Here is a 25,602-nt window from a genome sequence, read left to right as displayed (position 1 = left end):
CACTCCAGGTCTGACTGGGTCAGAAGGCAGGACAGCACAACAGACAGTAGTAGCACTCAGAAGTAGGTTAGACAGAAGGTGGCTGTGCTTAATAATCAATAATTTATTCACAGTCATCAGTGTCAAAAAGCACAGCTGCCTGCAGGAGTCCTGCTCGAGATAACTGGCCTGGTACAATGCCACGGAGCTGCAGATTTCAGACTGACAAACAGTTAAAGCTTTCCATCCAGCTGTTTATGGCCCCAGAGGTCATTCCCAATCACAGCTCCTCTGCTCTTGCCAGTCTCTCAGTTTCTTTGGTCACAGGGAATTTTCCTATGGGGAGGAGGGAAGCCTAATAATAAACATCACTACTTCATTCCCCCATGTGCACAATTATCTGTGTAAGCACCAAATGACTGCTTGCCTTAAAAAAGGCCAGAAATCTCTCTTGCAAGTACAGTGAAATGTTTTTAAGCGGTAGAAGCCTCTGTAACAGACCCCAGAGCAGGACGGGTCACTGTGTACAGAGACACACACAGACAAGGAAGCTGACCAAAACACACGCATGCAGGACCACCAAGGATGACCCTAAATTAGACCACCCAGTCACTTTGCTGGCCCTGTTTTGAGGAGCCAGAATCTCTGAGTATAAAACAGTGTCCACACACGGGTTCCTTGGCCTTCGTTTTAGACCATCACATATCTCCAGCGACTTCCTGCCACTGACCCTCAGAATAAATCATTCCAGCCAGCCTCCCTCCCTCCTGGCAACATCCTGTTCCTTCCTCAAAAATCCTCCCACTCACAATTCCAAAGTTTGATATCAATCTTAAATAAATGCCTGGGCTGCATTCCCTGAGCCACCTTATCTCCTGCCTCTCCAGGATGCTGCAGTTCAACAAGCACATGCAGAAGCCCCTTAGGCCTTGCTAATTTTACTTCCATGCTTGTGTCCTCTTTCTTTTCCCCATATTTTCTTACAGGGAAGGGAAGTTATCTTCAGGAGAATGTACACTGCAGTACAGCCATGTGCTGTGACTTCTGAGAGGGGAAAGTGATAGCCCAGAAAAGAGACAGTGCTGCAACTTTCTGTATGAAATATGGTGAGAAGAGAGTCCATGGCAGAGTTTTTTTCTCCATTGTCTCCCTTGCTCTGGCTTCCCTCACTTCACAGTTTAGGTGAAGGAAAACTCTGTCAATGCATCTCCCCATCAGAGTTCCATCTTCAGCATCCAACAGATGGGGACCAGCTGCCTCCATCTGAACCTTCCAATTTCCATCCAAAGCCCAGCTTGAATGAGGGTGAAAGGACCAGCCTTCACCCCCAGATCACCACTGCAGAACCTACAGCAGGTCAGCCAGCCCAGGGTCTCCCAGTCCCATATTTCAGCTGAGCAATTGAACTAAGCAGGATGAATCCAGGCCCTGACACCAGTTATGTCTCTGAAAGACCATAGAGTAATGTGCAGTCAAAGGAACCACACTGGCCCCTTGATCCAGCAATGTCAGTGAAAATTGGTTCAGGTTGGACTTAATTTAATTTTCACTCACGTACTCTTTCCCCATATATTTAATTTTTTGTCAGTTCTGTCATCTTTTCTGTCACTGATTTTACCCCCCACCCTCAAAACCTTGCAACTGGCAGGTTAGACTCCTTCCAAAGAAGGGTTTCACAAACATCAATGAGATTTGCCTGCTTAAATGTCACACTTACAAGGTGATACTGGTGCTTACCTGCTTGCCTACTCTTCTTCTTATCTTCCTCTGCTCTACCCTCATCTTTCCTTGTGTTTAAGGGCACCAAAATGCCCCGATCATCTAATCCAACTTCCTGGAGTCCATTTCAATGAGGATCTGCTTCTGGCTCAGGAAGAATTCCTTGGGTGTCCCCAGACTCTTCTTTAAAAATGTGAGTGTAACTAATTCATTAGCAATTCACTTGATAGTGAGCCAAGGATCATCTCTGAGAAAAGCAGCAGCGACCTAGCAGATTTCCAAGTCAGAAGGAAAAGCTGGAGGAAAAGAAAACAGGCTTTAGTCAGAAAAAACGAAGTGGGGTGAATAAGATGGCATGGCAGGCTCCTAAAATGCCCTCAGAGTTTCTAAAGTAATCTTATTCCAGTACATGAATCCCAGAGATACCCTCCTTCTCCTTATCATCCCACTCACTCAACCATGGCACCGACACATGTACTTAGCAGCAGTTATCAGCAGTGGCACAGAAATAAATGGCAGGTATCAAAGAATCAAGGTCGTCAACTCATCATGAATATTTCAGAGAAAAAGCAACATGAAAAGCTCCAGTGTCCCAGGCTCTCAGATTTCCAGCAGAAGGAATAAAACACAAACCACACACACACACACAACACACAGAGACAGGGGCCGCTGGCTCGGCCATCACGTGCACGGAGCTCATTTCAAGGCAGTACCACATATGTTACAAGACAATCTGTCACATTTTAAAAATATATAAATATATATTAGATATCTCCTCTGTATAATGTGCAAACTCTAAGCAGCTGGCAAGAGGGCAGTGGTGATTTAATGCAAGAAAACTGTGCTTTGCTGAAGGGGCTGGGGACTGGGGAGCTCGGGCTGTAAGGAGAAGCCTCTTTGACAAAGGCGCAGAGTGGCATCTTTTCACACAATTATATGTGGGTCACATTAACCTCTGCTGGGCAGGATTCCCCTGAGCTGCCTCTGTCTGTGTCACTGGGAAGAAATCTGAGATTCCTCCCTCCAATCTCCTGGTTTTTCTCACAGCATTGGGCATTGCAAGGAAAGGATGGAAAGAGAATCAGGGTTCCCACTGCCAGCACAAGTTTCCCACTGAGCTCTGGAGCAAACTCCACACTTCAGGGCTCAGCAGTCCCACTAATGAGATATGTTAATCAAGGGAGAGAACTCAGATTTCAGCTGTGTCACTGCACTATTATATATATATATATATATATATATATACAAATTACTATTTATAACCAAAGAAACTCTGCTAAGCTGCCCTTTCCATTTGTAAGTCAGATACTGATGGGAACTATTTGAATTTTGCTCTGTGGATGTGGAATGAAGGCAGGCACACATTTTTTCACAGGCTTTGGAGGTTCTAGTTTTCTCCTGTCAAGTACAACTCAAATTTGCAATGGGAAATTTTATCAAAACCATCATAGTTTATTAACCAAAACAAATATTTCTTTAATCAAATCATTTGGGTATTCCACTGTTCTGGGTTGGCTTGTTTTTTTCAGTCTTTGCAGAGAATTTATTTATCAGGCAACTCCATTTCTGGGAGTGGGGTGACAAATTTCCAGTAAGAATAATCTCCCACTTTTTAGTGCCACAAAAGTCTGTTTTTTACAGATTTTTTTTTTTTTGTTTGTTTTCCAGGTACCTCACCATATTCTTCTCTGGGCTCAGCTGGTTTGATGTGGTCTATAGCAAATGAACTTTATGTCCCATGGCAAAGTGGATTTAAAGGACAAGATCTTCTAAATTTGAGAAAGTCACCGTGGAAACCCAGATTTCACTTATATTAGAACAGGTTCTTTCTCAATGAACTCCTTCTGGAAATGAAGGAAACATTCCTTGCAGTGACAACTGATACTTACACTGTCATTCAACTCCAATCCTTGTGCTCCTCCACACATTTCCAGTCCCAGTGGGCTGCAGGTTTTGAACTTGCAGGACACAGTAGCTGGGAAGCCTTTGAAGACGGCTGGAGCCTGGGAGATAAGGACACAAATGGGAAGTGCCTGCCAGGACACCAAAAAGCAAAGATTAAACCCAACAATTTGAAAGGTATTTGAACATTTTTCACATGTTGAGTTCAGCTGCAGATCATGGGCTGATATTAAAGTACACTGGGGCATTCCCAGCACCAGTAATTGCTGCTCACCTTTCACCCTCCGCTGCTCATTTCCTCTCCATGCCAAAGTGCTCTTTCCACTCACTTGTGCCAGGAAAACTCACTGTGACCAGGCACTGAACCAGACAGAGGAACTTTCCTGCTTTAAACAAACAAACAAACAAACAAACCAAACACGTGAAACTTTTTTTTTTTTCCCCTTCCCAAGCCGGATGGCTCCTCCCACCTGGTTCCCAACCACAGGAGTGGCTGTGCCAGCAGAGCAGCAGGAACAAGAGGCCAGGAGACAAAAGTGTCTTAAACCAATGTTACCACCAAGCAATTTGTAATATCAAACCACAGGCTAAATCTCAACTAAAAGCTTTTCGGGTTCAGAGTGAACACCTCTATTAAGATGAATTAAGCAATTCACAGTGTTCAGAGCTGCACTTTAAAATGGAGTTTAAATCTTTATTTTCAACACTCACCCCTGTAGCAAAAATGGCCTGAAAGAAACCAGCTCAGAAAACCATTAATTCCAGGTTTCTGTTAGAAGAGGGTTTGTGCATATTCATTCTGGTTAATACAAAAGCCTCTCTGCACTGCAGTCACTGCCACAGGGACTCCACTACACTGCAGAGACACCAGAACTACCTTAAAGCTCACCAGTGCAAGTCCTGATAACCATCTAGACTCAACAGCACAGGCTTAGCATGGGCTAATTTGTCCTGACAAGATTATTTGCAAATTAGGTGAGGAGGTCAGACAGCTGCCATATAACCAGATAAAAATGTAGTAAACAATGGCTCCAAGTTTATGCCCTACCTATTTTTTATGTGTTTTTCACTTCACATGCCCCCTCAGCACCAGGTTTCACCCACTCTTAGGCCAAATTTCAGCCAGAATGTGCTTAAATCCCTTGCCCAGGCTGGATTGCAGGTGTGTGCTCACCTGGGCTGGGTGTCTTTCAGCTGAGAGATGTGAAATAGATCCTCAGCGGGGAAGACTCCAGTGTGGTGAGGGAGAAACTGGATCAATGGATTTAATCACATGTAAAACCAAGGAGGATGAGAGCAGGTTTTGCCTCGAATTAACAAAATTCTGGTTTCTAGTGGTTTATACATAGTAAGTCTGCGCTAGATGTAAGATCCTGCCCCATCTGGAGGGCTAAACATCAGAAGATGTTACTGTGAGAACAGTTTTGGATCCCAATCAGAACATCCTCCTCCATTAACTCTGCAGAGGATCTGTCTGTGTTGTCATGCGGAGGCAGGAGCTGCCTGTCAGGGGAATGAGCAGAGGATGAGGGATTTCCCACGCACAGGGATCCAAACCCCATGGACTCACATGAACCCGTTCCAGATGTCCCAACAGTTTGTAGTGACACGTGGCACGAGCGTGCCCAGATGACGGACGGGGCTGGAGGAAGGGTCACGCTTGTCTCTCATTCTTGGTTTCAGTCTGTTTGGAAAACACAGTGCTGGAGTTTAGCCCCTGCCCGGTATTTTTGGGAAGTACCAAGACAAGGAGGATTGCCTGCTTTGGGCCATGGTGTGCCCCATGGAAAACAAGAAAAGGGTAGGATCCCCTAAATCCCATATGGAAATAGGAACGGTGTCTGAGCACTACACAGCCACATCCCAGACAGGCCCTACAGGTCAGTGAGTGCACACAGGGCTCAAGGGCAGCCTGGGCAAACCCTGTGTCACCTTCCAAAACTGTCTCAAGAGGCAAACTCCTTAGAACAAGCATCAGAGATGCCACTGGACCAAAAATTAATGCAGCTCGATGCTGATCTCTACCAAAAGCCAGTGTGTGAAGGAGAACACAACACTGAGATCTTCCCAGAACTGACCTTCCCCTGCTCTACCTGGCTTCCATTACAGTAATTTGCTTGATGACTTCCTCCATCAGGTGGCCAGCACAGCCATCCATGGAGCCACCCTCCAGTTACACTCCTAAATGTACCTTCAGCATATTTGTGCCTTTGGCCACTGGATTCCCTGGCAGTGCCTTCTGCAATCTGTTCAGCCGCTCAGGTCACAACTGACTTCCTTTTACTTGTTTCAGACTCATTTCCTGGAGTGTTCTGCCTGTCCTCCTGACTCCAAAGCCTCTTTGGAAGAGCTATTCAGGAAACTTTTCAGTGCAATTTCATTGGGAAAGATCAATTAAGTTAAACTGAAATTTCTTACAAAAAGAACTGTATTCTTAGTTTAAGAAAGAATTTAAATTCTTAGTTGAAAAACCAGTATGTTCTGAGGACTTGCACGGGGTTTCTTCTGCCTCTTCACTCCATGCCTTGCTTTTAGGGTTACCTGAGTATCAGGTACCTGGAGTTTCACCCTCTATGCAAGCATTTAACCATGTACACAAACCTGAATGTTCCTGTGTCTAATTCTGACCCAGGTAGATGGATGCAGCACAGATCTCTTCACCTGATCCAGTATCATCAGAAAACTGATAAAGTCAGCAATGAGAAATTCCCAAGGCGTGATTCAGTTTATCATGAAGTGAATCACTAAACTGGAACATGGATGAGTGAATCATGTAAACATCTCCAGTGTAAACCAAACTCACTTGAAAGGAATCAGGCCTTCTGTCTTTGCTGAGATTCCTCATGACCACAAGGGAACATCACACAATCCCATTTGCTCCTTCTCATTTTGGGAGCTTTAAAGGAGTGAATACTCTCCTCCCATTATCCTTAGTTTTGATGGCACTGTCTTTGACTTTCCTTCTTTTTCCTTTCCCTTTTGAATGGTCGTGTTTTCCACTAACCCCATCAGTTCACAAAGCTCTCACCCAGCAGTCCTGAAAGCAGTCCTCTTGAACCAGAAGGAGAGTCTTCTAGCACTGCTTTATCCTGTCCAGAAACCCTTTGTGAAAACCCACTACAGATGCTCTCAGATGGCTGCAATTAATTAGGCTGAAATAACAAGAAGTGTGTTGTCTGTACACAACACAACTTTCAGGTGCCTCCAAAATGAATTCAGATTTTTGGCGTGAACATGACCTCCCAGCACCAAAACATAATGATCCTCACAAATAAGAAACTAAATCAAAGCTGTGAAAAAAAATTTCCACCACTCCAGGAACAAGCCTTTCTTACAATGTTGTCATATGAACAACTTTTGGTTTGGGAGTTTCAAAAAGATACGAGGAAAACAAGGTGGTAGGATCCTGGGGCTCTCCCTGAGAACACCCCATGGCCTTCTTCATCTCATGTGTCTCATCTGAGCTCCAAACACATTGCTCTGCTCAGTGGCCTGGGGATGGGGCAGTCAGAAGTCATCTAGGACAAATTATTTGCACCCTTAGAGAAATTCTAAAAGCTTTTTAGATAAAGGGCTGAATTGGCTTTTGTCTGAGCAACTCTGATGTATAAAGGGTAGCCCCCTCAGCAGGTGACATAACCCAGATGCCACAGTGACTTGACACTGACTTTACAGCACTCTAGAGAGAGGAAGCAACTTCCCCTTGATCAGGCAACACCCAGGACCTCTCCTGCATCACTGAACACTCCAAAATGCCCCATCCTGCCTACTCCCCCCAGACAAAATGAAATGTTGTCCCCTATGCACCATTCATCAAAGCCAGGCCCCGTAATTAATGGCCCCATTTGTTCAGGGGATTTCAACAGGTACTGAAATCCAAAGCATCAAAGCATGGATGGTCTCATCCTGGTCTGGCAGATATAAATGTGCCAGGGAGACTTTGTGTCACTCAGGAATCACTGGCCCACTGAAGAGGGTGTTCAGGCCTTTCAAAGCACTGAGACCCTGTAAACCAGGTTATCAGTCCCAGCATGGATGATCCTAAGAGAGCTCTGTTACTTGAGGGGACCATGAGTTTGGTCTTTTTGAGCAAGATTTTGGGCTGGAATTGTCTTCACAAAAATGGGAACAGCCACAATTAAAACAAATACAAAGCTCCCAACATTCCACCCAGCTTATTCTGTGATTCTGCGAAATCAGGAGCAGTGAGGTACAAAGCAGCCTGGTCCTGCTGCCTTCTCCTTTGGCAACACTTCCCACCAGGCAGCAGAAAACAGGGAGTGTGAAGAGGCTGCTGCCCACCTCTGCGATTCAGTCCAGACCATATAAGGCCAGCAAAACAGGACCTACAAAAACCTTTTCTCCCACCACCGCCTCCAGAATGGCTCAGTCCAGCACAAGATCTCAGCCTCCTTCTTAAAACTCATCAGTTCCCCTGCAACAATTTTTTGGGGCCTGTGGTTTTTCAGTGGAATTTAAAGAACAAAAACCTTGGATCATTACATCATGGCTCCAGTAATGTCTAGGAACATTTTACATTTGATAAAATCTCCCCAGATTACCTTCTGAAAGCCTTGTGGCACAGCTGGGAACGCAGGAATGATGTAAGAAACCACTGAATAACTCAGAGATCAGCTGCTCACATCCCTAGCAGAGAAACTTGGGAGAGGCATCACGCCTTCTTCAAGGGAACCTGGCAATTAGCTGAATTCAAGGAGCTGCTGTGCCTATGGACAGACAGGAAGAATGGCCTGGAGTTAACACATTCCTCACTTGGCAGGAATTCTGGGTCCAGGGTTGTCCAAGTGCCTACTCCCTGCCCCTCCTTAGCCATTCCTCCCTGTCACACTTTCCTCTGGGTATATTTTCTCACCTCCTGCTGGTGTAGTTTGGAATCTCTCTGGAGAAAGAAGGTGAAGGGTTTGGATTTCAATGGTGTGAGCCTCTGCTCTCAGTCCTGGGGAAAAACAGGGGAATCTTCCTAAAAGTGGGGACTCACACCTGGGAGAGGGTATCCCTTCCAAATATGCACAAATATCACTTCTCTTAAAAGTAAATATAGTATGATGTAATAATAATAATAATAATAATAATAATAACACTAAGAACAACAATATTGATAAACAAGACAGGCAAAACATTGGGAGATGAAAACTGCCAAGCCATGCAGGGAGAACCTGAGGTGAACTTTTCCAAGAAACCATGAGTTTAAAGGGAATCTCTGTTTCACTCTCCCTTCAAGAGACAAACACTTAATTCTGTAAATTCCTACTAAGTGGCTAAGCCCTGTGCTTTGGTGGAGCTCTGTACCTCTCAGGGACACTGTGTGGACCGCCAATCTTCATGCAAAGCCCTGTAAGCACAACCTGTGTATTTAACAATGCAAGGATGGGCACAAGGCAACCTAAAATCCTGACCTCAGGTGACTTCTCCCATGTCACTCCAGTCAAAGACAAACTGAGACACAATAACCAAGAATTCTGATTCCCAGACTGTACTTATAACCACTAGTTCATGCTGCTTCTCATCAGAGCAGTGTCACCATGAGACTTTTATTCAGCTGAGAAAACAGAAGTGACAGCAGCTCTTGGTTGGGGTTGGCCCCTGAGCTTCCCTTGTCACACCATAATTGGCTGCACTGCTTTAGTGCAATTGGGGTGTTTCACTCACAAGTGTGTTTGGGTGGTTAATTCAAAGATTAAGTCTCAAAAGCAGAGAATACAACAATGCTACAACCCCTAATAATTAGATGTTTATCTTAACCAAGTGGCTTATCCCTTTTACTTGCTTTCTGCTACAGACTTAACAAAAGTCTTTATTTTTGCCTGGAATACTCAAAGGAGTTAGAGCTTCTATTGTAAGCACAAGAGTCAAGGAGATTACCAGACCCAAAGAACTGAGTGCCCAAACCAGGGCACACAAGAAACACAATCAATACTAGCACAAGGTCCTTCTGCATGGAAACCAGAATTTGGGTAATGACTCAACCAGAAGACCACCCTTTCTCCTGAACTGGAGGTCTGAACCTGAGTAGCCTGGCAAAGGAGGGATTACATGGTTCATATGGCTGAAGGTTTCTAGACACCCTGAGGCTTTGTCCCCTCCACACCCTGGCACAGGACCTTTGTCAAAGCAACTGAAGAGAAACGCCCCAGTCTGGTGTTGTTCCCAGTGGTCCATCTGCAAGCTTAGGCTCTGATTTCCTGGTCGGTGCTTTCCTTTAGAACTGGAATCCAATTTACAAAGCCTTTAATTTTAAACTTTCTCATCACTGACTTAATAAAAGTAAATGACAGGTAATGGTCCCAGAAGCCAGGACCCATTAGATCTTTCTCAGCACTAATAAGGGCTGATCAGACGCTTGTGCGCTCCTTTTCCAGCTCACAGAAACCCAGCTCCCCAAGGACTCTGCAGTGGGGAGAGAAACAGGAAGCCAACCCTCTCACAGGCAAGGGAAAAAGGGAGAGAAAAGGGAGGGGGGAAAATAAAAATAAACAAACCCATGTGAATGTGAACACTTAGAGCTGAAAATGGGCAGGAGGATGGGCGCGGGTAACGCCTGCGCTCCTCCCGGGGTTCATCTGGGGCCCACGTGCTCGCTCCATTTCCCCAGCAGGGCACTGGGGGCTCTGCGAGGCGCTACAGGCGTCGTGGCTGCACGGAGCCGTGGAGCAAACCGGCTCTGATTTCTGCCCAAAGGCATCAGTGTCAGACCGGTTGGGATGTCAGCTCGGCACAATGTCAAGGCAGCAGTCACGGTGTGCTGTCACAAAGAGAAATAGATATCATTTCAAACACACAGCTCTGGAGAGAGGAGGGAGAGGCAGGAAAGAGAATCCCACAATGCACTTTTATGGGGGAGAGAGGGACAGGAGCTTAACTCTGCTTTGGCCACACGAGAGGAGGCACAAGTAGAGGATGCTCCAAGTCCTCCAGCCAATGAATCACCAGGCTGGGAGGGCAGGTGAGTACTCCAGAAAGGACCCAATTCTCCTCTCTTCTATTTACTTCTGGTGAGAAAAAAAGCATCTAGAACCTTGGCCAGCACAAAGCTTTACTCTTCACCTCTAGCACAAAAGGGAATGACAGTGGTGTGGCCACAATGACCAGGATTCTGGTGACCATGTGATTTTCTGTCCTCCTCAGGTTACACCTCCAGACTTTAGTGATAAAAGAGACTTTAAACCCAACCTCATTCCTACCCCAACTGTCTCAGTAAAAGCCAGGCCTTACAGTCTTCACATCCCTGGTCTAAAGTAATCCTGGCCCACACACTGCATGACACCCTCTCCCAGGGAAGGGTGCTTGTTCCACCCATATCTTCCCCTCTACAGAAGCCAGCAAGGTGACTTAGGCATTATTTGGAGATGCTCTACCTCATCTACCTCATATCCAGGTGACAGAAGGCAACTGTGGCACAGTCATGACTGGAAAACTCAGCATCAGACTCTCCTTGCTCTCCTTCTTCACTACAAGACCGTGCTGGGGCAGCTCCTCACTCATTCCTTTTCTGTTTGTCAGTACTGTCTGGCTTTTGCTTTTCACTTCTGTTCAGCATGGGATTGCCTCTGCCATGACTTCTTTTTCCCAGAACTGACTTATTCCACACTGATTTTCTGTCCTTCCATGGTCTCAAAGGCATTTGCCAGCCAGTGCACCCAGATGAAGGGGAAAAGAGAGAGTTGGAGGGGAGAGAGAGAAAGTCTTCATCCCAGTTTTCCCGGTTTGAACAATTTCATGAGATACCTGCCAGGAGTTCTGCCCACAACAAAGACAGTACCACTACATTCCCAGTGTGTTCATGTAGGTTTAAGTAACCATATTTCCATATTTTCAAAGCAAGAAACACATTTCAAATTACACCTTCCAGTGTTACAAAAAAGCCATCCAAGAGTATATGTATTTTAATGAAAGGGAAGGGGATGGAGTTATTTTTTGAGAAAAACATGACATTTCCCAGAACTGATCATTCCTTGCTCCCTGTAGATCACTCACTTCCTGCCCACTTGCACAGAGGGAACAGCACCAAGGAATCTCAGGCTTCTTCTTTGAGGGCATCTTCATGGAAGGCTGGGAGACAACACAGCAAGATTATCTCTTACCCCACCACTGATGTCTGTGTAACATTTTTGATACAACAAATCTGAATCACAGAAAACCCTGGAGCCCATTGCAATATAATTAATGTGATAGGAAATCTTGTACTGGAGCACAGCCAGGATTCTCATCACACTCAAGCCTCACTCAGTAACCACTGGACTTTCCATTCCTCCCTCAGCCACCCACCTTATTTGTCTTTGCTTCCCAATTCCTCTGAAGCACCTTTTAAACCCTATTGACATGATTGTTAGCTGTAGTAGCACACAGGGTTTAGGAAGAACTCTGTCTGGAGCAAATTCCTTGCCTGTTGGCTCATCTCTAGCCTAAATCCAGGCTCTCTTATCCCTGCACATGACACTTGCTCACATAGCCTTGAAACCTTGCACTTCCCTACTCCCTTCAGACATTTTTACGCTTAAAGTGGTTCCTCCTTCCTCACCCCTGTTCTTTTCCTCCCAAGTCTGGCTTTCCAAACACAATTCTTTCAGCTTTTCTGAATGGGGAGAAATCTCCCAAGACTCTGCTTTATCCTGGTTATACTCTACCCTGTGCTCTGGATCTCTCTCTGATAATAAGGTGCATACACTGTGTATTACAGCTGTAGAAAAAAGGGGGATTTATACATATGGCCTCTTCTAAGTGCAATACAGGCCTGGATACTCTCCCAACATCTGCTCCTAGTGTGGACCAAAGGAATGAGGGATGCTACAAGGTTTGTAACTTGTGTAAGAAAGATCTCATGAAGAATTGCAATGGCACAGTCCTAACCCGTGGGAGATGGGTATAGACAGCCTCTTGGAATGTGGTGCAGCCTCTACACCTTCATCTTGCAGTTGAGCTTTTTCATCTCACTCCTTTAGCAAACAGCAAATAGCATTTGTATTGCTTTTTACTGCACCACAGTGCTGGACAGACAAAAATATCTGTGGCTTGTAACAGATTTGTAAAGACATTTATGCCACATCCATACAACAAACTGAGAGCAGAGTGAAGAAGAGAAGTTGATGTCTCGGTGGCTGGGGTTACACATCTGTTTATCCGAGTATTTCCTTACTCTTTTTGGAAAAAGTCAACGACTACTTCTCTTTATTTCTACCTCTTGGCCATCAATGTGTTACACCAGGCTGTCAGCCCAAGCAGGCTGTTGGTTCAGTTCATCTAAAATCTGTGTCTGTAGGGAAACCTAGGCAATGCCTTGTTGCCAGCTTTGGTTTAACCTGGCTCTGAAGTAACCCAGCCCCTTTCACTAGTTACACTTCCCTGTCCCCAGATTTTAATGATTTCTATTCCTTACAAGAACACAAACCTAACTGTGAATTTTCTCATTCTCCATGCAAGGCCCTTTACTTAGACAAACCCAAAGGATTGTTGGGCTTTGTATCCGTGGCTGGGGCAGATCATATTTTAGGCCAGAACAAAGCCCATGAAAAATTCCTGAAGTCTGTTAGAACACTTGTTTTGCCAGGATAAGATAAAAATACAAGGTCCATGGTAAGACCACAAGTTTCACAACAATCAGACCCAAAAAGTCCCTTAGACCTCAGCACCCACAGGAATCCTGAATATCAGCCCTCATGCATCTCAGGTAGGGTATCCGAAAGTCAGGGTTACTCTAAACCTGTAGCTGAAGAGTTTGAATAACTGTCTAATGCTGTTGGAGCTTCATCTGTGCTTGGCTTCCCTACATATGCCTTTTTGTGCATGGTTTTGGTTTTGTCCTCATGGGATTTCAGTGCTTCAGACACTCTACCAGGATTTCACCTCGTTGGAGCAGTATCTGTGCTTGGACCAAGAGTCCAAGCAAAACCCTCACAAATAGTAAATCTGAGATGTCTGGGATGCACTGGGGTTCCTGGGTGGGAAAAGAGCAGCCCTCACTTCCAATATGCTTATGCAGGAGCAGGACCTGGTTCATTAATATCACTGATCTTTAAACCAGCCATTTCTCAGGCTGGGTATTTCATTTGTCATCAAAAATATGGGTCAAAAAAGGTGTTTCTGCCTCGAATGGAGAAGAGCTGACTTGCTGTCTTGATCTTGCCATCACCTCTCTTGTAAACTGACAGCAAATTGTTCCATTGCCAGGCCTCAGCTCCCCAGCTGTAAAAGGGACACAACAGGTACCAGCCTCTCTCTCCTCCTCTGCTCCTCTCCACATTCACTGGACTGTTAATTCAACCTTTTTCAGATCAAACCAGCTCAGATTCAGTGCAGTGACTTCAGCTGGGCTCTTACAGGAGTGGCAGATCATAAATAGTAACAGGGGAGCTGTTTGTCCCAACAAATTGCAAGCAAAAGATGAGATGTTGTAATTTGGATGAATATATTCCAGCTCTCACCCTCCGTGACAGGGCTTTGGGAGAGCTGTGCAGCACATGCACGCCACAGCTGGGTTTGGGGATGGGAAGCATGGCCCTGGGAAGAGCAGCTTTGCAGTGAATATTAGCAGCAGAATCTCCCTGGTTGTTACAAGCTGTGAGCTCCTCTTAACTATTATTTAATTAGGGAATAGCACATCTCTTAGCAAGCCCCCTTCCTGTTCCCCTCCTGTGACTTTCCTTCTTGAGCTCCCAGGACTCTTTAATCAGGCAAAGCTTTCAAAGGAGCAGAAGCATGGCCAGATGGCCCAGCCAAACTGAGCTTGCCAAAGCAGAAAATTTGGGATGCACATGTGTCCCCTCAAAACAAGTCCAACTGTGGGTGTTGAGGTGAAGGCTTAGGAAAGGCTGAGGGCCTGGGCTGCTCCCTCCCAGAGCCCAATCCCAGCCCCGACAGGCACTTCTCCTTCCCACTGCTCCCTGTCCCTTCAAACCACACAACACTGCCATTGTTCAGATGGCAATTCACAGCAAAAGGTGACTGTCACATCCCTCAGCTGGAATTGGCTGCAGTTCAGATTTCAGAGCCCACAGCAAGGTTTTTTCACAGCAGCTTTTCTGCTGGGAGCACACTGACAAGCTCCTACCTCTCTTGTGCCAGGCCCTAATAAAATCACCAGACACCCAGGAGCTCCTCCAGAGCAGCCCAAGGGACTGCAAGGACAGCGGAACAGATGCCCTGCAAACCCCAGGAATCCTGTGGTGTTTAGCAGGACTCTCAGCTCTGTTCCTGCCACTCAGCTGGACCAGCTCCAGGCACTCAGGGCTCACACTGGATTTACTCCAGATTAAATGACAATGTAATAGTTGATGTGTGTCTCTATACTTTGGTTTGAAACCTACAATTAAAAGGATACAGGGACACAGCAATTTCCTTGTGAATCAGACCTGTGGGCCCGTTAGAGCAGGATCCTACCCATTACACTGCTGAGTGCAAGGGCACACTCCTCTCTGCTCGGGTATTTGGGAAATTGCTGCCTTGAGAAGGATGAAAAAGAAAACCTGGACAGTCAGGAGTAAAGAAGAAGCAAACGCTGCTCAGAGAAACGAGGAACTCCCTCTGCAATCCTACTGCTGGAATATTTGTAACCCACACACGGGTCAGCCTCTGAGTGTAACAGGACTGTTGGGATGAGGGAAAGAATGGAAGTTCCATTTGGTAGAACTTCATTCTTTCATTAATTGTGTTTTCCTTTGGAAGAGAGTCCTCAAAATCTCAATATTCCCAGCAAAATTTCCTCTGGACTCACTAAAATACATTGGAAAAGTCTAATACACAACTAAACATGTCTAGAAAAGAAACAAAAAATCATTGGAAAAAAAAAGAACTCCTCTATAAAACCCATGACTACTTCTCTGAAGAAGACATAAAGAAACCAAATCAATTGTCATTTCCTTAACCATTTCCAACAGGAAATGGCATTTTCCAAGGAGAACCAGATTATCAAATTATTTATGAGTGATTCTATGTACAACAGTTCCTAGAGTATCAATGTGAGCTGTGATAATTAGGACAAGGTTTAAAAAGAAATGATGTTGCTGTGAGGGAATTCAATGCTTGGACATGAATTATAAAGCCATGTGATTCCCACCACTCTGTTTTCACCTTCAGCTTTCAAGATGTTGGCCAAGGACAATTGCTATTTTATTGTCAGCCAAGGACTGAGCTTATTTCAGAGGAAACACATGTATCAACAGCATCTGTCATGAAATTTTATTTTTATTCTGTCTTGTTTAGCTGTTTTCTCTTAGAAAGTCATTATGCAAAAGAAAATATATCCTTAGTTCATCAGCACAAAGATGACAAAACACTAAGGATATTTATCTTGTCTAGATGCCATTTAGACTTCTATAAATGTGACCAGAAATTATTCTTACCAGCTCAGGGGAATACTTTTTTTGGGAAGATTTTCAGTGCTGAGAGCTTTTGCTTACATGAGAAATACTGTGCAGAAGTGCTTTCTCAAGGCACCACGATGATGCAGCTGCCAATGCCAGCCCCTCTGAGGAATCTGAGAAGGGAATGAACAAACATGTCAGTGTTTGTGCTAGATGGGGAGCTCTGGGACAGCCAGAAAAGTGGTGCTGTGCTCCACAAATGCTTCTCCCACAGCTCTTCCCTGCCAGTGACGAGCTCTCCCTGGCCTACAGCAGCAGGGAATTGCTGTCCCTGCGCTGGCTCAGCTTCCTGGCCAGAACACAGAGGTGTGAGGTACTTCGTGTGTCTCTCCAGCCTTCTCTCAGCCAGAAGCTCTCTGTGAGCACTCCCACCTGTCACCCCATGCCCAGATACAGATAATCCACACAGGAGCACACTTGTGATTCCAGCTGTCAGAGTGGGAGCTTTGCTGGACTCAGGCTCGTTGGTCCCAGAGATATTAACACATATAATTCCCCCCTCCCCAGTACATTAGTTTTTACATTATCCCAGTCCTTTTAGTCCTCTTCAAGCATTCCTTGTGGCTGAGGCACTGCCAGGTGTTTACCTGAATGAACTCAGCTGGGCTATTCCATGAAGGGTCCAGTGGAAGGACACGCTCCCGTGCTGCTGGAAATGGCTTTCATACCTGACTGAAGGTTAGCAGGGTCCTTATCTCCACACTTCAAAGAGCCTCCTCCCATTTGACAGCTTGGTGTCTCCCCCTGCATGATGTGAAAATCTTATTCTCAACAGTTTGGAGCCTTTTGATCTTCATAAAAGCCAGGTCACAGAACATCCTATCCTGGCTGTCTTGAGGAATGCCATAAACCCGGAGCCGTTGCCACATCGGGCCTCAGGATCTCTAATCTCCCAGGATTTATGAGCTCACATTTTCTTTGAAGGGACACAGCCTACTTTAAAATCACAAATATCATTACACATGCCTGCAATTTACATCGATAAAGGAAGAATAAAATCCACAATCTACTCATTTTTCTCCCACCAGTCCAACTTCTTTAGTTATTTGCATTTATGCAGATGAGGGAATTTCCAGCCAGTTCCATTCTTCGGGCAGTGCTGCACATGCCAGTACCACAGACATTATACTGCAAACCTTGTGGGGGAGGATTTTAATCTAAATCCAGATAGTGCTTAATCTGGTATCTTTAAAACAAATGCCTGAATCCATTTCTTTTAGTAATATTTTGTAAGGTTGTTAAAATGCAGACCATAAGCTTATGGATGATGTAAGAAACTTATATGAGAAAATTCTTATATTTAAGAAACTCATAAGATCAAAAGCAGAATGAGAAGGATTTATTTCTATACACTATTACTGCATTTCTTTTATCTGTCCGTGTGTCAGGATTTCTGAAAGTGCTTGTCATCACCTTGTTATCTCGGGGCCTGATCTCCATCCAGAGCTCTGGAGGTGCAGAGGCCCCTCACAGCCTCCCTGGGGACATTGGGAGCCAACAGCAGCCCTGGCCTCACCTCAGCCTTGCCAGGTCTGGCCACAGCATCAGGCACATTGTCAGAGCTATCACCAGCCTTATCTGCCTGCATTTCCTAAAGTCAAGACACGGAGAAAAAGGTAACATATCCCCAACTCAAGGCATTCCTGAGCTGAAGAATTCATGTGGCGCATCGAAGGAATGTGCCACAGATATAAAATCAGCCTTACAAGATCTCCAACAAGAAATGGGTCTGTCACCAAGGTGGTATTTCTACTAATTCTAGAAGAACTAAAAAATATGCTCCTTTTCTTTCCCAGCTTTGTTAGCGTAATATTCCAGCGTAGATAGAATAAAGTCAAGAATTGTTTATGTAGCCCTATTTTGAGATGTGTGAAAGCAAGCAAATATCCCTCCTTTTCTGGCCCTGCCACCTATGCAAGGTGTGAGATACTCAAGCCTTGCTCTTGTTTGTTAGAAGAGGAAGATCAAGCTATGTCTCCCTTCACCTTCAAAAGAGCAAAGAATCCTGAAAACTCATGGCATTTTTACTGTTTCAGTCAAATACAACACAGATCTTCCTTTTACAAACTCTGTCATGGACTGAGTCCCCCCCTTCCTGCTCGATCAATCCTTATGCAGAGACAGTAGGGCTGATTGAATTTGTGGTGATGCTTCACATTTCATGGAGTATTCCCCATCCCTCATCCACAAAGTGACAACAAGCCAGCACATCCCAAGTCATGGGGCAAAAGATCTGCTGGAATTACTTTGCATTACAAAATATGGGAGAAATATTTCTAGTATCATTAAATTTCTCATTTGTCCAGTGCATTTGTCCAGATCATAAAATCACATCAGGGAAAACAACAACAACAACAACAAGGAATCAACACAAAAATCCAATAGGAAAGGGGGAAGAAAAGGCTGGTAAAATTAACACTACCTAAAAATTAAAAGATGTCACATTTGACAGTTTCCTTTTCTTTCTCTTTGAAGGGGAGGTTGAGGCAAGGAAGGAAACACAGTGCAAAACAGATGGGGAAGGGAAATAAAAAACAAATCAAAGGAAAGGAAAAAAATTACAGGACCTATGGGATGATGACAGAAAAAAACCATACAAAGGGTGTTGTCCTCCCAGTTGCCAGAGACACGAAGGCACCTGGTACAACCTTCATCGATGAAGGCTCGGATCCGTGTCACCAGGAGACAGCTCCCAGGGTCTGAGCCCTGATTGATGACTTTCAGATAGCCAGCTGTGACATAATTCACTGGGCAGCAAGACTGAGGTCAATACACGTTTAAGTAAAAAGGTTTTTCGTAAGCTTGTGGGGTCAATCAGGAAAAGCTGTCGTTGTTGGAGGGGAGACGGGAGAACGGATGGGCTGGCAGGGGGAGAAGTGACCAAGCACTCAATTCCCGTTAAGTAACTGAGACCTTTTTATTGCTGACCAGCAGCAGTCCAGCAGCAAAGCACATCCTGGAGCATGGGAGCCAAAAGGATTTACCCCTTTGGAAACAAATACTGCACCAAGTCTCCTGGCCCTTCCTCCCCATTGCCCTGTAAGCAAACTCCTCCCAAATCCAGCCAGGACCCAGATTCACTGAGAGAACTGGGACTGTTCAGCCTGGAGAAGAGAAGGCTCTGAGGAGACCTTAGAGCCCCTTCCAGTGGCTAAAGGGGCTCCAGGAGAGATGGAGAGGGACTTGAGACAACAGATGGAGTGACCTCATCCCGTTCCATGGGCAGGGACACTTTCCACTATCCCAGTGTGCTCCAAGCCCCATCCAGTCTGGCCTTGGACACTGCCAGGGATCCAGGGGCAGCCACAGCTTCTCTGAGCACCCTGTGTACCTTCTGTACCTTTAGAGTACAGAAGTGACCTTTTTTTTCTATACTTTCAGGTTCAATGCTGTGTGCAGGACTTTGGGATGTCAAGACCTTTCTCCAAAACCCCTCTTGCTGCCTAATTCAGAGACGCTTCTGTTTCTGTTCCAGGTAGCTGGGTCATTTCTGCAACAAATCAGTGTGGAAGCAGCACTATTATGAAACCATTTGGCATACTAAAGAAAAATATCATCCATTTCAGACCTAAGTTCTCCTGAGAAACAGGAATGGGTTGTCGGTTCAGCCTCTGCTTTGAATAACTGAAATGTAAAGTAGCATATGGGAGTTTATGAGCATTTGCTTTCAGCGTGGGACTCTGGAATCCAAGCCTTGTAAATCCAGGATTGGAGATCAGATACTGCTACCACCAGCTCTGGGCACTGCCTTTACAGGGCATTTAGGCCAGGCTTGAGAACCTCAGCTGCAAGGTGCACACAGGCTGCAAGCATTTTCCTCATTATTATTGCAGAGGCCGTAAGTGGCAGAGGCAGCTCATGTTTGCTCCCTGTTTCTAACTTGCGGGAAAGCTCGTTACTGGTGGGGCATCCTTGAAACAGCAACCAAGAGCATTAACTTTTAATATTTAATGTATTCTTCAGGCTCTGGGAGAGCAATGTGAGAAATATCCCGTAAAAATCTATTAGTGTTAATAAAATACCACCCAACAGGTTGTCCATTATCAGCAATTAAAGTTTTCAAAGCAGGTCAGATAACTCCCTGGAATGATTTGTGTGGCCTCTACATCCGTTCTTCTCCTTCTTCCATTTTTTTTTTTCTTTAATAAACTTTCTCAACTCTTTTTCCCCCCCCTCCCTCCCACAGTCCAGCCTGAGTCCTAACCAGTGAATTATGGCACTAATGAGGTGTTTATACTCTCTGCCCATCAATCACAGATGTGTGTGAGTGAAAGCGCCAGCCGATAGTCGGGAAGTGCTTCAGCCTTTGCTGCAGCCAAAGGAATATTAGACTCCAGCTAGATAAATCCCCTGCTCTCTTCCTTTGTTGCTGTTAGCCCCAGGGCAGGAGCAAGCACACTCCATCTGATTTTCCACCCAGCACCTAAACGGGGACATCCTTGCAGCTCATGTGTGTAACCTCTGTCCTCTCATTTGTCTCACTTCAGCCCTTACCCACAGCAATGCATCCCTGGAATGTGATATCCCTAACAAGCGAAGGAGCAGCTAACACAGGGTGCCATCAAACAAGGCAGGAGCTGCCCCCAGCCCTCCTCTTTCAGTGCTTTTCTCAGCTTTTCCTTACCTATGAGCCTGCAGAACACACATGGAGGCACCCTGAAGGACCAGCACCGAGACCATATACTTCTTTCATTTCTTAAAAGAAAACAAAAAAAAAACCAAAATCAGACTTGGATTTTTAACACTGAGGCTTTGGCTTTCTTCCTGCTAATGAATTCATTTGAAAAGAAAATCAAAATGAAATCTAAATGAATAAACACCCATGTTTATGGAGACCTCAAAGAGCTTTACACCTACACAAACCCAGTCATTAAATGAGGTCTCTGTGGTCTCCATTTAGCATAAACTGGCAGACAGTGGGCCAAATTCAGGTGTAATGCTCACAAAGAACTCCTCAAGGTACATTTACTGCAGCCTCATGGTTCCTGGGGAAAAGACAAAAGCTCCTGGCTGGTGACCCCCAGCAGCTTGATCAACAGTGGCAAATCTCCTGTAGGATCTTAAGAAAGAGGGTTAGGAGCAAAGAGGAGCCATGGCTGGAGAGGCTAAGATCCTAAAAAAGCAGCTGCTTCTCTTCTAGTTTAAGAGCAGGATCCTTGGCAACTCAAGCACCCCCCTCACGGTGTCCAAAGCCTGCCTGAGGGTGGTGGTGGTTTCACCTGACCTCAGCACATACTGGGGTGGAGCAGGCAGCTTTTCCTTATCCTGTTGAACTATTAGTATGTAGGGCTTCTGTATTTTTTTTTAAAGAAAATGATGTTTTTACTTGAATGTGGTTGATCTCTGTGGTGCTTTTTGGAGCAGCATCCCCCTTTACAAAAACAGTGAGCAGCCATCCCACCTTCCCACCATTCCCATCACATTTACATCTCATCTCCCTCTTGCAGGATCCTGTTCTATTTGCTCCTCTCTTCTGGTTTATGCTCTGCTCCTGTGAGCAAAGCTCTCTTTGTGTCCTGCTCCCACATGCTCAGGTGCCCACCAAAGGCAGCTCTGTCCTCTTGGGCTGCTCCCCCATCACCACACTGTCCTTGGGACAATGGCAGCATCCTCTGGGACAGGGTCATGCCCAGGGCAGAGATTTCTGTACCCATCCATCATTTTCGTAAGGAAGTTACAGGTCTTTGTGCCAATTCCTATCTAATGAAAAAATCACATTCTCCTTAGTTACTTTTCAAGAAAGCCTTCCCAGTTATCCATGGACCCCCCAGCCTGCTGGTAGAAAAACTTGATGGCATTTTCCAGTAGAAATAAAAGCCTTTTGTGAGCCCAACTATTGGGTCAGATCCTGATGGGAACCTGTCCCAGACTCTAGAGGGACAGACAGGCTCATTTCACCTTCTGACAACATTGGTAAGTGACATCAAGAACATCACCCTGGGGCCACACTGCTTTTGGTGCTCCAGCAAATGCCTCTGGAGGTTGCTGGGCTGTCTTGACCTCCCACTTTGTCTGGAGAGAGATCTGGATTTCTTGGTAGGAGGAGGGATGGGAAGGGGAGAGAGGGAGACAAACAGGCACTGGGTTTGTGGTGAGCAGCGGGGAGGGAGGACTTGGCAGCTCTTTGGAGCAGAGCAGGAAGTCTTAATCCTTGGAGTTAGCTGAGTAACCTTGGTGGTGATCTCCCAACGCAGGCGCCAGTGCTCTCACACGGGGGGAAACAGTGGGAGAGGAAGAAACAGAAGCTGAGAGGAGCTGGCACAAACAACCCCTGCAATGCAGGGATGGTGGGACACCATCCTAGGAGGGGACAGGAGACTCACTGCCCTGAGCATCTCCTAGATTCCACTTCTGCTCTTAGGGGTTGTGTTTCTATTTATGCACCAAAACAAGTGGTTGGGCTTTCTCAAGAGCTTGGCACGCTGAGAAAATGTGGTTTTGAGTGTCCCAGGGGCTCCATGCAGATCACGGGGTAGGTGTGCTGTGCTGTCTCAGTCCTGAATCATCCCACTGGTGACATGGCCAGGATGTGCTACAGCTCTCTGACTCACACGCCCAGGATTCCTTCCTGTGGAAAGCAGAGCGTGGGAGGGGAGGACACAGAAGGGGTGCACAGCCACATCTCACAGCTGGGAAGGTCCTTGACACGAGAGCTGGGAAATGCTGAATATCCCACAGTTCAGCTAAAGCCCCAGGGAGCTGCTGGGTGAGAATTTCCCTAAGAATTCAAGTTCTTATAGATTTTATCCTGACATCCCGAGCAACTACAGGACAGGGATTCCCCACTTCACCATGGCCATGAATGAGCTAGTCTGTGCATACACTTCATATGTTCTGTTGCTAGAACTGACAACTCAAAATATAACTTGGCACTGAAATATTTTAGTTATCTCTTGTCCCCACTTCGTCCTGTGTGCAGATTAATACTTATTGTTAAATTTATACAAATACTTTAGCAGTGCTTAGCAAATAATTTCCTTCCATCACAGAAACTTCCTCCAAGGAGAAATAGAGTAACCACTTAGCAACACAACAACTTCTACAGAAAAATATACAAGTGCTGATGATGCCCATGAATGTTCTGAGACCATCTGTGCAAGCAAATGAGAAAGATAGCCAAGAAGTTCCTCTCACTGTCCCCAGTACCCCTCTACCTTGCAGCAGGGTGAGCAGAGCAGGACGTGCCTCCACACACACCCCAGAGCCTGGGAACAAGGGGAAGAGTATGGGCAGCACATTGGTTTATGGGTAGGAATTCCATGTTTGGGACAATGCTTGGAGTCAGCTGAAAATCATTAAGTTTGGTCACTTGTGTGCTTTTGAAATCCATGTCCCAGCCAGGAGTGACTCATGCAGGGAACACACAAGGATCCAACACGCACAGGGACCCACACAACACAGCTGAGAGAGGTGTGAAACTAAGGCAAATTCCTCCTTAAGGACACCCTGAAATATGCCACACGTGGCAATGGCACTGTTACATCCCACATCATTTCTCCTTGCACCATAGCCAGGATGGCAAAATGCACCCTCCAAAGTCAACACAGGCTTTTTGGACAATGCCCAGAATCTGTGTGCTGGGCTGCCTCCAGCAAAGGAAGGCAGGCAGGACCACATCACAGCCAGAGGCTGGATTGCACAGGAGTGGATAAGCTTGGAGCCAGCCTGGGCAAGCTGGAGTGAAAGCATTGATCCACCCCTGCCAATACAGGTGCTGGAAGCCCCGCTGGATTTCCTCTGCCTGCTGGATTGGACTGTATAGGGAAATCAGAGCCAGAATGGGAGCAGGGGGAAGAGAATGAGGAGGAAATCACACCCCATAATTTTAAGCCTCTTAAAGGTAGGGATTCAGTCCAAACTAATTGTTTAAATTCACTTTATATTCAATGAGAAAAAAAGTCCTTGCCAGAATGGAATTTCTCTCAAATTAGGTGGGATATGAGTTCCTCATTACTGTTCTCCATTAACAAGAAGGGAAACCTAGACAATTAATTTAGTCTGGATACTGTGCTTAAGAAGACTAAAATTAGGTGAGATGAATCCTACCCTAAATGTTCTATCCAGGTGAGTGTGGCACATGTCTGACAAAGTCCAGCTTCACTCCCTCATGCCCTGACACAGCATCTGCTGTTTTCACCACGTCTTCTCCCATTGATCATCACCCAACCCCCAGAGAAATCCAGGCACCTCCTGCCACCAGGATGCCAGAAAGAGGCAAATTCTAACTGGCACCAAAAAAGGCATGAATTTGGGGAATACTTTGATGAGAGGTGATTGGCATCACACTTAGCTCAAACTTCTTGAGCCAGTCACATGGGGGGACAACCTCTCTGGAAACTGCCTATTTGTCCTGTTTCTAAGCTGCATTAATTAGGGGGCTTTGGATTTCTCCCAGAGCGCTGAGCTCCCTTCCAACTTCCTTCCATAATAGCCACAAGAGCTGGAGCCCATGAACTTTTTCTCTCCTTCACCTCCCTTTGCTCTCCACTCCCCCAGCACACAGAGCCCTGTGCTGAGCCGAGCTCAGCCATTCCAGGATGGAAAACGAAGGCAGCTGCCAACACACAGAGCTGCCATCAGTCCCCGAGTGCAAAGGAGGTGCAATCCACCTCCTCTGTGCCAGGTTACACCAACTCCACAATCCATGACATCCCTGGCCTCACTCAACAGCTCCAAGCAAACTGCACAGGCTTGAGCTGATACAATTAGTCTGCCTCAGCCCTGGAAAAGGAGAACCCATGAAAAGCTACACTGAATCCTGCCTCTTCCAAATCCTCACAGCTTCCTTCTTTCCTCCTTCCTTCATTTTTATTTCTGTAATTACTTCTCCCCTTTCTTTTTTCCCCTTCTTTCCCCATTAACAGGGGAAAAAACCCAAGAGAGAAAACACAGGCAGCCAAAAGCTCATTAACATACTTGACCTTTCTGAAGAAAATTAATTCCAAATTCGCACATACCGGCTGTGTTGCTTGGTTTTGTCAAAACGGTGGCATCATTAGAGAGGAGACGAGATGGCTCAAGGGGACGGGGTGTCTGCCACCTCAATGGAACTTGCGCCGAGTTACTGAGTGCTGGCACAAATAAAGCAATGACATGGGCCATTCTGTCAGCTTTTCACATGAAATTAATCTTCGTTTCGTTGGCTGTGTAAATTTTTATCACCATGGAGTGGGGGGTGATGAATATACCAAAGCATCCTGACAGCTATGGCCTGAAAACTCGAGATTGTCTCAGCATCTTAACCGCAGTGGTGCTGGAACAATCCCCCTTCCCCGGCGCCGGCTCCGTGCGTGCGCGCGCGCGTGTGCGTGCGCTCCTGTCGGGATGTGTGAGCCATTCCCTGACACTCTCTCTCCACTCCAGTGTGCTGTGGCCTGGGAAATGCTTGAGGTTTGGATTTCCTGGCTTGAGGGCAATGGCAAACAAATTACTGCTTCTCTCTCACTCTCCGAGTCCCAGTCCAAAAGGCAGTTTGGGTCCCGGCATGCTTTGCCGGGGCTGGCAGGGTTTCCTAACTGCTGAGCAACAAGAGCAGCTCTGCCTTCTCCCGTGGCTCTGGAGCTTGATGTTGCTGCTGTTTTTAAGGTGTATGTCATGTTGCAGTCCAGGTAGGGACATGACATTG

At 45.9% G+C, this 25,602-nt stretch overlaps 2 long non-coding RNA genes across 9 annotated transcripts in view; both read right to left on the bottom strand.

Moving 5' to 3' along the window:
• Positions 1–127: 127 nt before the first annotated feature.
• LOC128816256 (uncharacterized) lies at positions 128–5,957 on the bottom strand. Its single transcript, XR_008439840.1, has 6 exons — positions 5,792–5,957; positions 5,171–5,284; positions 3,875–3,983; positions 3,588–3,731; positions 1,717–1,994; positions 128–315 (listed from the first exon to the last, which is right to left on the bottom strand). It is a non-coding gene; the product is annotated as an uncharacterized LOC128816256 (long non-coding RNA).
• A 5,572-nt stretch (positions 5,958–11,529) lies between these two features.
• LOC128816254 (uncharacterized) overlaps positions 11,530–25,602 on the bottom strand; it is a 226,350-nt gene continuing 212,277 nt past the window's right edge. For 6 of the 8 annotated variants that reach the window (XR_008439839.1, XR_008439833.1, XR_008439832.1 and 3 more), the window contains 4 exons: positions 20,602–20,672; positions 16,565–16,721; positions 16,014–16,090; positions 11,530–11,670 (listed from right to left, as the gene is read on the bottom strand). This is a non-coding gene — a long non-coding RNA (uncharacterized LOC128816254). Of the gene's footprint in view, positions 11,671–15,956; positions 16,091–16,564; positions 16,722–20,601; positions 20,673–25,602 lie in introns of all 8 variants that reach the window. The other 2 variants (XR_008439834.1, XR_008439837.1) reach the window with 2 other exon arrangements.

This window comes from Vidua macroura, chromosome 18 (genome assembly GCF_024509145.1).
Source record: "Vidua macroura isolate BioBank_ID:100142 chromosome 18, ASM2450914v1, whole genome shotgun sequence".
Classification (NCBI taxonomy): Eukaryota; Metazoa; Chordata; class Aves; order Passeriformes; family Viduidae; genus Vidua; species Vidua macroura.
This window is presented reverse-complemented; position numbering and strand designations above follow the sequence as displayed.